Source organism: Arachis hypogaea, chromosome 15 (genome assembly GCF_003086295.3).
Source record: "Arachis hypogaea cultivar Tifrunner chromosome 15, arahy.Tifrunner.gnm2.J5K5, whole genome shotgun sequence".
In the NCBI taxonomy this organism is placed as follows: domain Eukaryota; kingdom Viridiplantae; phylum Streptophyta; class Magnoliopsida; order Fabales; family Fabaceae; genus Arachis; species Arachis hypogaea.
In genome coordinates this window covers 30,940,148-30,951,490 of record NC_092050.1, presented here as the reverse complement: position 1 = coordinate 30,951,490, position 11,343 = coordinate 30,940,148, and positions in this window count along the sequence as shown.

The following is an 11,343-nucleotide window of genomic DNA, read 5'->3' as shown; positions in this document are numbered from 1 at the left end:
AAGTGTTTGAATATGATGGTGGGAAAGGCCCATGAAGTCAATACCCTATACATCAAACAACTCAATCTCTAAGATCCCTTGCTGAGGCATGGCATAACCGTAAGGCAGATTACCAGCTCTCTGGCAACTGTCACAGTTACGTACAAACTCTCGGGAGTCTCTATAGAGAGTATGCCAGTAGAAGCCACATTGGAGAACCTTTGTGGCTGTTCGCTCACCTCCGAAATGTCCTCCATATTGTGATCCATGGCAATGCCATAGGATCTTCTGTGCCTCCTCTCTAGGTACACATCTACGGATTATTCTGTCTGCACATCTCTTAAAGGGGTATGGTTCATCCCACAAGTAGTACTTTGCATCAGAAATTAATTTTTTTGTTTGCTGCTTACTGTACTCTTTGGGAATGAATCTCACAGCTTTATAGTTTGCAATGTCTGCAAACCACGGTACTTCCTGAATGGCAAAGAGTTGCTCATCCGAAAAAATTTCAGAGATCTCAGTAGGAGGGAGGGACACTCCTACTACTGGTTCTATCCGGGACAGGTGATCAGCTACTTGGTTCTCTGTCTCTTTTCTGTCTCTTATTTTTATATCAAACTCTTGCAGAAGCAACACCCATATTATGAGTCTGGGTTTTGAATCCTGCTTTGTGAGAAGATATTTTAGAGCAACATGGTCAGTGTACACAATCACTTTTGATCCTACTAAATAAGATCTGAACTTGTCATTGGCATAAACCACTGCAAGCAACTCCTTTTCTGTGGTTGTGTAATTCTTCTCCGCGTCATTTAAAATACGGCTAGCATAATAAATGACATGCAGAAGCTTGTTATGCCTCTGTCCTAATATTGCACCAATGGCATGGTCACTGGCATCACACATTAGTTCGAATGGTAATGTCCAGTCTGGTGCAGAAATGACTGGTGCTGTGACCAGCTTAGCTTTCAGAGTCTCAAACGCCTGCAGACACTCTGTGTCAAAGACAAATGGTGTATTAACAGCTAGCAGATTGCTTAGGAGTTTTGTAATTTTTGAAAAATCCTTTATAAACCTCCTATAGAATCATGCATGCCCAGAAAGCTTCTGATTGCCTTAACATTGGCAGGTGGTGGTAATTTTTCAATTACCTCTACTTTAGCTTGATCCACCACTATTCCCTTGTTCAAAATTTTGTGTCCAAGGATAATTCTTTCAGTCACCATGAAGTGACATTTCTCCCAGTTTAAAAACAGGTTAGTCTCTTGGCACTTTTTCAGAACAAGTGCTAGATGGTCAAGACAGGAGCTGAATGAGTCTCTAAATACTGAGAAGTCATCCATGAAGACTTCCAGAAATTTCTCTACCATATCAGAGAAGATAGAGAGCATGCACCTCTGAAAGGTTGCAGGTGCATTGCACAGACCAAATGGTATTCTTCTGTAGACAAATACTCCAGATGGACATGTGAATGCTGTTTTCTCTTGGTCCTGAGGATCTACTGCAATTTGGTTGTAACCTGAATAGCCATCCAAAAAGCATTAGTATTCATGGCCTGCTAGTCTCTCTAGCATCTGGTCTATGAATGGTAAAGAAAAATGATCCTTCCTGGTGGCTGTATTGAGCCTTCTGTAATTAATACACATACGCCACCCTGTAACTGTTCTTGTAGGAACCAACTCATTCCTTTCATTATGAACCACTGTCATGCCTCCCTTCTTGGGGACAACTTGGACAGGGCTCACCCAGGAGACTATCAGAAATAGGATAAATAATCCCAGCCTCTAGTAGCTTAGTGACCTCTTTCTGCACCACCTCCTTCATGGCTGGATTCAGCCGCCTCTGTGGTTGAACCACTGGCTTAGCATCATCCTCCAATAGGATCTTGTGCATGCATCTGGCTGGGCTAATGCCCTTAAGATCACTTATGGACCACCCAAGAGCAGTCTTGTGTGTCCTTAGCACCTAAATTAGTACTTTCTCTTCCTGTGGCTCTAAAGCAACGCTTATGATTACTGGAAAAGTTCATCTTCTCTCAGAAATGTATATTTCAGGGATGGTGGTAGTAGTTTGAGCTCGGGTTTAGGAGGCTTCTCCTCTTCCTGAGGAGTTTTCAAAGGTTCTTCTGTTTTCTCTGGTTCCTCCAGATCAGGCTGAACATCTTTAAAAATGTCCTCTAGCTCTGATTCGAGACTCTCAGTCATATTGACCTCTTCAACCAAGGAGTCAATAATATCAGCGCTCATGCAGTCTTTTGATGTGTCTGAATGTTGCATAGCTTTGACAGCATTCAACTTGAACTCATCCTCATTGACTCTCAGGGTTATCTCCCCTTTTTGGACGTCAATGAGGGTTCGTCCAGTTGCTAGGAAAGGCCTTCCTAGAATGAGAGTTACACTCTTGTGCTCCTCCATTTCCAGCACTACAAAGTCAGTGGGAAAGGCAAATGGCCCAACCTTGACAATCATGTCCTCAATTACGCCTGATGGAATCTTAATGGAGCCATCAGCAAGTTGGAGGCATATCCGGGTTGGTTTAACTTCATCAGTCAAACCAAGATTTTTGATAGTGGATGCAGGTATTAGGTTGATACTTGCCCCAAGATCACATAGAGCCGTCTTGGTACAAGCATCCTCTAATGTGCATGGTATCATAAAGCTTCCGGGGTCTTTAAGCTTCTCTGGTAAGCTTTTCAGAATGACTGCACTACAAATAGAATCTTAGCATAAGAGGGTATTTGCTCTTTATGACTTAAGATCTCTTTCATGAACTTAGCATAAGAGGGTATTTGCTCCAATGCCTCTGCAAATAGAATCTTTATTTCAAGAGTCCTGAGATAGTCTGCAAAACGGGCAAATTGTTTATCCTGTTCCGCTTGGCGGAGTTTCTGAGGATAAGGCATCTTGGCTTTATATTCTTCAATCTTAGTTGCTGTAGGTTTACTTCCTACAGAAGTGGTTGGAGAAGCCTGCCTAAGGGGGTTGTTATCAGCACTTGCAGGTGTCTGATCCCTTATTGGCGTTTGAACGCCAGAATTGGGTGCAGTGTGGGCGTTTAACGCCAGATTGCCACCCTTTTCTGGCGTTTGAACGCCAGAATCATTCATCTCTGGGCTCTTACTGACCTCAAAGGGATTTTGGGCAGTGTCTTGGTCATCCTCTGTCAGTTGTTCCTTTCTTGGCTTTCTACTGCCTTGAGTTGAGACATTCAATGTCTTCCCACTCCTTAAATGAACAGCTTGGCACTCTTCTGTTATCTGTTTAGATAGCTGTTGTCTTATCTGATCCAATTGTGCTTCCATATTCTTGTTAGCATTTTTAGTGTCTTGTAGCATCTCTTTAAATTTTGCTAACTGTTTTGTTATAAGAAGTAATTGCTGATTGAGTTCAACAACTTGTTCTGGAGGACTAAGTTCAGTGGATAGTGCTTTAGCCTCTTCTTTCATGGAAGACTCACTACTTAAGTACAGATGCTGGTTACTAGCAACTGTATCAATGAGCTCTTGAGCCTCTTCAATTGTCTTTCTCATATGTATAGATCCACCAGCTAAGTGGTCTAGAGACATCTGGGCCTTTTCTGTAAGCCCGTAGTAGAAGATGTCTAACTGCACCCATTCTGAAAATATTTCAGAGGGGAATTTCTTTAGCATCTCTCTGTACCTCTCCCAGGAATTATAAAGAGATTCATTATCCTCTTGTTTAAAGCCTTGGATCTCTCTGAATTCATTCTTAAAAATTTTTATGAATTTTTCAAAAACTAAATATATTTTTTTCGAAAATAAAAAATAAAAACTTAAACATAAAATAAAATTACCCAATCTAAGTAACAAGATGAACCGTCAGTTGTCCAAACTCGAACAATCCTGGCAACGGCGCCAAAAACTTGGTGCTCAAAATTGTGATCACACTTTTCACAACTCCGCACAACTAACCAGCAAGTGCACTAGGTCGTCCAAGTAATACCTTACGTGAGTAAGGGTTGATCCCACGGAGATTGTCGGTTTGAAGCAAGCTATGGTCATCTTGTAATCTTAGTCAGGCGGATTCAAATGGTTATGAGGTTTTGATAATTAAAAGATAAATAAAACATAAAATAAAATAAAGATACTTATGTAATTCATTGGTGGGAATTTCAGATAAGCGTTTGGAGATGCTTTATTGCTTCTGAACCTCTGCTTTCCTATTGTCTTCATCCAATCATGCGTGCTCCCTTTCATGGCAAGCTGTATGATCCTCTCGGATGAAAAATACCAGGTACGGTTTCTACACGGCTAATCAACTGTCGGATTTCTCGTCTTGGATGAAACATACCAGGTACAGCTACCGTACGGCTAATCATCTGTCGGTTCTCACTAGCATCGGAATATGATCTCTCTATCCTTTTGCACACTGTTTCGCGAGTTTGAAGCTCGTCACAGTCATCCCTTCCCAGATCCTACTCAGAATACCACAGACAAGGTTTAGACTTTCCGGATCTCAGGAATGCTGCCAATTGGTTCTAGCCTATACCACGAAGGTTCTAATCTCCCAGACTCGGTCCGTGGATTAGAAACCCAAGATAATATACTCCGGCTGTCGTTCAATGACTACGTTGAACATCATGTAGACCGCTTTGTGGTTGTCACGCACGCGAATCTTGGCTAAGCAAGTAACGAAGATAGTGGGTGATTGTCACGGGTCACCCCTTCATTCTGACTTAACTGAACTAAGTACAAGAGTATATCTTGGAGAAGAAGTAAGCGTGAATTGAAAGAGAAACAATAGCACTTGCATTATTTCATGAAGAACAGCAGAGCTCCGCACCTTAATCTATGAGGTGTAGAAACTCCACCGTAGAAAATACATAAGAGAGAAAGGTCTAGGCATGGCCGTGTGGCCAGCCTCCCAAATGTGAAAAATGGCATAAGCTCCTCGAATACAATAGTAAAAAGTGCTATTTATACTAAACTAGTTACTAGGGATTACAGAAAATAAGTAACTAAGTGCAGATAGCGCAGAAATCCACTTTCGGGGCCCACTTGGTGTGTGCTTGGGCTGAGCATTGAAGCTTTCACGTGCATAGGCCATTCTTGGAGTTAAACGCCAGCTTGGGTGCCATTTTGGGCATTTAACTCCAGTTCTGATGCCAGTTCTGGCGTTTTACGCCAGAAAAGGGTCTTTGGCTGGCGTTTAGACGCCAGTTTGGGCCATCAAATCTCGGGCAAAGTATGGACTATTAGATATTGCTGGAAAGCCCAAGATGTCTACTTTCCAACTCAATTGAGAGCGTGCTAATTGGGCTTCTGTAGCTCTAGAAAAATCCACTTCGAGTGCAGGAGGGTCAGAATCCAACAGCATCTACAGTCCTTTCTCAGCATCTGAATCAGACTTTTGCTCAGGTCCCTCAATTTCAGCCAGAAAATACCTGAAATTACAAAAAAATACACAAACTCATAGTAAAGTCCAGAAATATGATTTTTGCATAAAAACTAATAAAAATATAATAAAAAGTAATTAAAACATGCTAAAAATTATGTAAAAACATTACCAAAAAGGGTATAAATTATCCGCTCATCATAATTAGCTGTGTCATCCTTTTTGGAGGGAAATATTGATTTAGGAATTTTTCTGATAACTGTTTCCATGTTCTTATGCTTGCTGTGGGTTGGTTATTTAACCACCTCTTAGCTTGATCTTTTACAGCAAATGGAAACAGTAATAATCTGTAGACATCCTGATCTACTTCCTTATCATGTACTGTGTCAGCAATTTGTAAGAACTGTGTCAGAAACTCAGTAGGTTCTTCCTGTGCAAGACCGAAATACTGGCAATTTTGCTGCACCATCATAATGAGCTGAGGGTTTAGCTCAAAATTGCTGGCTCTGATGGGGGTATACAGATACTACTCCCATATAAAGCAGTAGTGAGGTTAGCATACGACCCCAGAGTCTTTCTGGACTTTTCAATTCCACTTAGGTCCATGATGGAGAAAGGGAGATGATGTGGATTGTAAAATAAAAATTTTATTTATTATTTTTATTTAAATTTTTTTTCGAAATTAAAGAAATTAAAATAAAGTAAATGGGAAAAATGGTATAAGTTTTGAAAATTAAAAGAAGAGAAATAAAAGAAATTAGAAAACTAAATCAATTAATTAATTAAAAAGATTTGAAAAATTATGGGTGAGAATTTTCGAAAAATGAAGAGAGAGAAAGTGGTTAGGAAGTTTTGAAAAAGATATGTCTTAAAATTAAAGATACTTGTAAGAAAATAAATAAATAAAAGAAAGATTTGAAAAAGATATGATTTTAAAATTTTAGAGATTGAAACTTGATGGGTTGAAATCGAAATTCCAACACCTAAACTCACCGGCAAGTGTACCGGGTCGCATCAAGTAGTAAAACTCACTTAGAGTGAGGTCGATCCCACAGGGATTGATGGATCAAGCAACTTTAGTGGGTGATTAGTTTAGTCAAGCTAACATTGAAGTGAAATTGGATGAAATGTAGGCAACAGAAAGTAAATTTGCAGGAATTATAAAGTGCAGAAAGTAAATTGCATTTAAACTTAAAGAGCAAGGAATGTAAATTGCCAGAATCTTAAATGACAAGAAAGGTAAATTGCAGTGAATGTAAAGGGGAGTGGGTGCTGGAAATAAAAGAAAGTAATAGATCAAGCAACTGGAAATTTAAATTGAAGGAAGAATAAATTGGGAGCAATGTAAACAGAGAAGCAAAATTGCAGTGAATAAGAACTTAGAGCAATTGCAGGAATTGTAAATTGCAGGAAAATAAATTAAGATCACAGCAAGCTCAAATGGAAAATGTAGAAAGTGAATTAGCAAGGAGGCAGAGAATTTAAATTGCTTTGAAAGCAAACTCAGCTCAAAGTGCAGAAAAAGAAATTGCAAAAGAGAAGAAAAGTAAAAACAGCAAATGTAAATTTGAATTATGCAGAAGGAGGACAAAGGTGATTTCAGAGTAAGAATTGAAACAGAATTCCTTCAATTCTCAATCCAAAATTCAAAAACAGAAAGTAAGAAAATGCAAAAGTAAGAACCAGGATGAAGAGAACTCAGCTCTCAATCCCAATTCCCCCTAGTGCTCTCTAGTAGAGCTGGCCTTTCTAACAAAGATGAAAATGATGCCTTATATAGGCTTTACAAAAATAAAAATGAAATTGAAATTGAAAATAAATTACAACTAAATGAAATTCCTATTCTAACTTGTTCTTGTGCCTTTGAGTGATGATGTTGGGCTTAGCTTGCTTTGGATTTGAGGAAGAGTGGATCTGGATGGCCTTGGTTCAATTGGTGAAGAATTGAATTTAAAATGGAATTTTAATTGAATTTTGGCCCATGGGTGTTGCTCCTAGGACAAGGCTCGGTTCATGGGGAGAGCACAGCCTTGGTGCTTGTTTCCTTGGCCTTGCTTTGTTGCACGCAACAATGCTCCCTGGCTGTGTCAATGTAGTGCTCAGCTCTCCCCAAGAGCGTAGCATTGATGCTTCAAGAGTGAGGCTCCAGGTTCAAGCCTTGGTGGAGGTATTTCAGCTTCAATTTTGGAGAATAACTAAAGGGTAGCGCTCCTCAAGCTCCCTAGTTCAAATCCTTGTGGCTTCACTAGCAAACATTTTTCTTTACATTTTCTTGTGTGGGAGCCCGATAAAGCTCTTGGCAAGAGCTGAGCTTTGAAGTTTTGCCTTGTTTCCTTGTCACATTGTAGCGCTCGGTTCACAAGGAGAGCTTAGCTTTCCTTTTGCTTGGCCTTGGTTGGTTTTATTAATTAAGTTTCTTTCATGCATAAGCATTAATAATCATATGCATGCTTTAATTCATGCATACATAAATTAACGCCTTAGCATTCATTCATTTCTTTACTAATTAAATGCATGCTTTCATTGGCCGTAGCATTCATTCATACTAGGCATTGATAATTAACGTTGCATGCATTTATTTAATAAAGCCAATGTAGCATTCATTTAATTCATGCATGCATGCTTTAATAATGCTGCTTAATGAACACCATGGTTCATTGGTCTTGAATGCATGCATAAGGCTTTATCATGCCATGGCTTTATGGTTATGGGCGCCCCAAAACTCTTTTTTTCTCCTTTTTAGCTTATTTTGTGCTTTTTGCTTCTTTTTCTTCTTATTTCCTACAAAATTTATCAAATCAAAGGATCAAAGAAATATAACATTTAAGCACAAAAGCATTCAATATTTAAGCACAAATCATCAATTTCTTATATGAAAAAGCATAGAAAAACATGACATGGTGACATGTCATCACAACACCAAACTTAAACCTTGCTTGTCCCCAAGCAAGAAAAGAATCATGCAATTAAGATTGACAATCCAAGGTAAGAAGAATAGCAACTCAATGTTCATGGTTAGCTAGTTTTCCATGCATGCCACAATCACAAAAGAAATATAATTGATTGATGCTTCTATCTAACTCAATTTATGAAATCTTTTTCTTATATTTCTTCCTTGAAACAAGCTTTTGATTTTCTTATTAGCTTCTCCCTTTGGATGCTTTACCCCATGAGTTAATAACAAAGCTACAACTCTAAATGCTTTGTTTTCAAGTTTTACCACTTGATACATAAGCACCACAAGCATTTAATTAGAGGACTTCATTAAGCTCATTTGTTTCTTTTCTTTACTCTCTAATCATTGATACTCAGAGCCTTGAGCTTTGAAGGAGTGCATTTGCACTTGAGCCTAGCCTTGACTTCTAAGTGTTTTGTTTTCAAGATTTTTGCTTGATACATAAACACCACAAGTACTTAACAAATGAATTGTCATTGGTACTCAGAGCCTTCAACTTTCTCATTCTTTCCCTTTTGGTTTTCTTAATTTACAATTGATTCTTCAAGGTTTTCATGATTTCAAAAGATTTCACAAAATGTCCTAGATGAAAACTTCAATTAAATAAAATCCAATGCAATTGAGTAACAATTGATCATACTAGCTTTCCAATACTTGTATGCACATGCTAAACTCTTCTTTAATTCCTTGTTTGTTTATGATCATGATGCTTTATTGCTTTTGAACTCACAAAACTCAAGTTAGTAGTCATAATGCCACAGCATCATGTTACAAATCAACATTCAAGCTATGCTTTATTCATACACACATGTAAACAGAGAAGATGAAGACAATCATGCAATTTAAGTGCTGGAAACAAATGAGAAGAAAAGGAACTCTACAACCTTGTAGTTCATCTTTATTATTGTTGTCCTTTTTCCTCTATTCTTCCTCTTTCCCTTGCCAAACTCATAATGCTTGCTCATCCTCAAGCAATAATTCAAACAATGGCTATGGGGCTAAGATGGATCATAAATGTCTTACACAATGAAATATTAGTAGCACATGTGTTTTAAGCAAGCAAAATTAAAGATAATAATCAAGGCACAAGAGACAGAGACATTGTGATTGCAAACTTAAGAAGGTGAGCACAATACATTGCATAAAAGATAAGTGGCACACCAAACTTAGTGTGACACTTTCACTTGGAATTAATGCAAGTATCTAGTAAAGATTGGAAGCAAATTTTGTTGCATAGCAACACCAAACTTAGAATGCAATCCTATGTCCATTTTATTTGAAACAAGACTAAATAAAACTGTTGTATGTTAAATACAATCACCAAGCAAAGAATCTGTCATGAATAAGGATCTCTCGGTAATGTATTAACAAAAATAGTTAATAAACAAACTAAATGAAAGCATTTAAAAACAAAAAAATGAATAAAGCAAGTAGAATGAAAAAGTGTCAAATCAAAAGAGAAAAATAAAACAGCAGAGGCATTATGATTATATAAACAAGTAGTGTTGCTTGAATAAATTGCATAAAAAAATAAGTGGCACACCAAACTTAGAATCTTAGTGTGACACTTTCATGTTTTATTTGATGCAATCATCCAAAAAGATTGAAAATAATTTGTTGCAAGGCAACACCAAACTTAGAATGTAACTATATGCCAATTTATTGAATTTAAACAAAGCAAAGAAAGAAAACAAAGTAGAAAAGAGAAATGTTACCTACGGTTGACATGTTGTTCACTTTCTTCCTCTTCTTCCAGTTTTTTAAGAGGAATGACCTCAAGGGGGGAGAAGATTCAGCTACTGTCCCTTGTCTTGGCCTCTCCTCAGCAAGCTTCCTTTTGTACATGGCTTGATTGATCTTGCTTGCTGGATCAGGGACAGGATTGGTGTTCTTGCTAGTTGCCTTCACTTCTTTGGATTCAAGACTTGGTTGCTGTGTGATTGTTGGAGTGATTTCTTCATCAAGAGCTTCTTGCATTGGTGGTTCCATGAGCTTTTCCTCTTTGCACTTCTCTGCTGCAGTTGAATGTGATTTCTCTTGAGTATCTTCCTCAATTTCTTCTTCCTGATTTTCCATTAATTCCTTTGGGAGGGAATCTTTATGTTTCATTGTCACCTCAAGTAGCTTTCGTGAATGTAAAATCCTTGGCTCATGTTCCTCATCCTTCATTACAATTTCACTTGACACAGGGACCTTTTGTTCTTGTTTTTCCACTTCCTCACCCACAGATTTGTCTTCATCCTCACTGTTTGATGGTTCTAAGTTCCTCCTTGTTTGCTCTAAGGGCCCATTCATCTTCTTGAAGAGGATTTCTTTCTAGGATTGGAATTGTGTGTATCTTTCCACAAGTTGTCTGTGTACTTCAATGGCTTGGCATAGGCTTTCTAAGGGTTCTTTGGACCATTGAAGAGATAAAGGTTGAGAGTAATTTTGGTGACATGGATGTATTGTGGTGAAGTTGTATTGAGGGGTATGGGATGAGTTGTGTGATTGGTGGGATGACTTGTATGGATCTTGGAGGAAACTTTGTGTTGAGGCATAATCAAGTGATGAAGATCTTTCAAATGAGAAACTGGGACGTGAGGGTGGATGCTCTTTCATTCCTTGGTGATACTCCCGGCCACCATCAGAATAATGACTTGCATCATTTTGTGGTGGAGGAAAATATCCCATATGATTCTCTTGCTCATCTTGTGTCTCTGAAGCAAATCTCCATGGATTGGAGTGCTTAGAATTTGTATTTTCTTGGTGATATTCCCAGCCACCATTAGAGATTGGTGATGGTGGATAATATCCCATAAAATTTGTTTGATCATAAGATGAGTTGAACTCCATTTGAATTTTGGAAAACACAACACCAAGGAAAATTGAAATTACTCATATCAGAGATGAGAATTTCTTAGTGAGGCAAAAACTCAAACACCTTGGTTTCAATCTAAAACAAAAAATAAAAATAAAGAAAATTCTTGATCTAGACTTCTCACCCACTTAATCGTTGTTGCTCTAAATCAATCTCCGGCAACGGTGCCAAAAACTTGATGGGTTAAAACCAAAATT